A 2500-nucleotide genomic window follows, 5' to 3' on the forward strand; every position below is an offset into this window, starting at 1 on the left:
CCCCCGCGGGCGAGAGAGCAAGCCAGCAGGGGCTGTCCGCGCGTCGCGCAGCGCGGCATGGCTGCGGGGGCCGCGCGCGCGCGCCCAAGCGCCCAAGGGCCCCCAAGGGCCCCAGGCCCTCAGGCCCCAGCGCCCCAGCGCCCAGCGCGGGCGGGCGCGCGCGCGCGTGTGGTCTTTGAGGGGCGCCGGCCTGGTGGCTCCCTAAAGAGCAATAAGTGTCATTGCAGCTCTGGCAGGGGGAGACACTACTAGGTCCCAGCTGTCACCCCCCCTCTAAAAAATTCATTTCTTGGTATTTTGAGCTGAAATTTTGCACAGAGGTTGGCAAAAATCCAATCCACCTTCATTAATTTTCCCAGAATTTTTCGAGGTCGGGAAGTATTTGTTTTAATTTTCCTACCATTAGAAATCGAGTAAATCCGCAAAACTAGGAACCGGCCCGGAATGACCCCAAATTCAGTGGGCAGCCTCATAAAAATATGGCTGATTTTACTGGATTGGTTTCATGTGGAAAGCACGACGTTTTCTTGTAGGAATGCGGGAACCCCGGCAGCTCGCCTGCCGCGGCCAGCGACGTCGGGGACGCTGGCCTGCGCTGTCGAGCCCGCGAGGGCTGTCTCCGCGGCAGGCCCCCCCTGAACGGGGCACGACAGGCCACCGCGCTGGCTCGTCCAGCGTCGACAGTCCCTCGTCCAGGTTTCAGATCGCGCCAAGTCGAACCCATGACCTGCTCAAGCCATCGTGCGCTGCCGAATTCGCATCTGCGTGTAGGCTGCCATTCCACGCGGCAGCCCCTGTTTTCGTCAGCGTGCCCCCCTGACGAATTTTCCTGCCTGGCCCAGTCCAGCGTCCAGCCCCTGTTCGTCGAAAAATCTGCGCTGCCGATTTTCCACGCGGCAGCCCCTCTTTTCGTCAGCGTGCCCCCCTGACGAATTTTCCTGCCTGGCCCGGCCAGTCCAGCCCCTGTTCGTCGAAAAATCTGCGCTGCCGATTTTCCACGCGGCAGCCCCTCTTTTCGTCAGCGTGCCCCCCTGACGAATTTTCCTGCCTGGCCCGGCCGGTCCAGCATCCAGCCCCTGTTCGTCGAAAAATCTGCGCTGCCGATTTTCCACGCGGCAGCCCCTGTTTTCCTCAGCGTGCCCCCCTGACGAATGTTCGTCGAAAAATCTGCGCTGCCGATTTTCCACGCGGCAGCCCCTCTTTTCGTCAGCGTGCCCCCCTGACGAATGTTCGTCGAAAAATCTGCGCTGCCGATTTTCCACGCGGCAGCCCCTCTTTTCGTCAGCGTGCCCCCTGACGAATTTTCCTGCCTGGCCCAGTCCAGCGTCCAGCCCCTGTTCGTCGAAAAATCTGCGCTGCCGATTTTCCACGCGGCAGCCCCTCTTTTCGTCAGCGTGCCCCCCTGACGAATTTTCCTGCCTGGCCCGGCCGGTCCAGCCCCTGTTCGTCGAAAAATCTGCGCTGCCGATTTTCCACTCCGCAGCCCCTGTTTTCGTCAGCGTGCCCCCCTGACGAATTTTCCTGCCTGGCCCGGCCAGTCCAGCGCCCAGCCCCTGTTCGTCGAAAAATCTGCGCTGCCGATTTTCCCCGACGAACCTGCAGCTGCACAAATCCGCGCTGCCACTGCCCCATTGTCTGGACCAACAGTCTTTTCCATCAAGCCCTGGACTATAAATCGTCCAGACTCATCGCCAGCACCCGCTGCCGATTCTGCCGACTTTGCCGATTTCGTCGGCGCTGCCGATTCCAACACTGCCCGCCGTGCCTGAACCAGCGCTGTTTCGTCAGCGTGTCCCCTTGACGAATTTCCCTGCCTGGCCTGGACAGTCCATCTTCCAGCCCATGTTCATCGAAAAATCTGCGCTGCCGATTTCCCCGACGAACCTGCAGCTGCACAAATCTGTGCTGCCGATTTCCCCCCCTGTCGGCATGGCTGCCGCTGCCCCGATGTCCAGACCAACAGTCTTTTTTGTCGACTTTGCCGATTTTGTCCGCGCTGCCGATTCCAACACTACCCCCTGCATCCAAACCAGCATTGTTTCGTCAGCTCTTCCCCTGACGATTTTAGCCCTGTAACAAACAGTAGGCCTCCAATCCCGCCAACGGGAGCCAAGTTGATAGGGAAGAGAATTGAATGACGCGCCTGGTCCTCGCACCCCGCCACCCGAGGGGCCTTTTTCCCGGCAGCCTCTGAAAAACTCTAGCTTTCACGGTCCTCGCCGCCCCTCACCACCATGGCAGGCCTCTAATCCCACCCATCAGCAGTTGTAGCCGATAGGGCAGTGATTTGAATGACGCGTCGCGGGCCTCCGGGTCATCTCACCCGGCCATTAATTGGAGCGTTTTTGGCTGGCCGAGGATGGGGGGATGGATCTCTTCTTCCGAAAAAGCAAACAGTACATCGGGAGTTATGTTGACGGGGCATGGAATTGAATGACCCGTCGCGGGCCGCCGGGTCATCTCACCCGGCCATCCCGGGGAGCGTTTTTCCCGGCAGCAT

This window comes from Populus nigra, chromosome 2, assembly GCF_951802175.1.
Source record: "Populus nigra chromosome 2, ddPopNigr1.1, whole genome shotgun sequence".
Taxonomy (NCBI): Eukaryota; Viridiplantae; Streptophyta; class Magnoliopsida; order Malpighiales; family Salicaceae; genus Populus; species Populus nigra.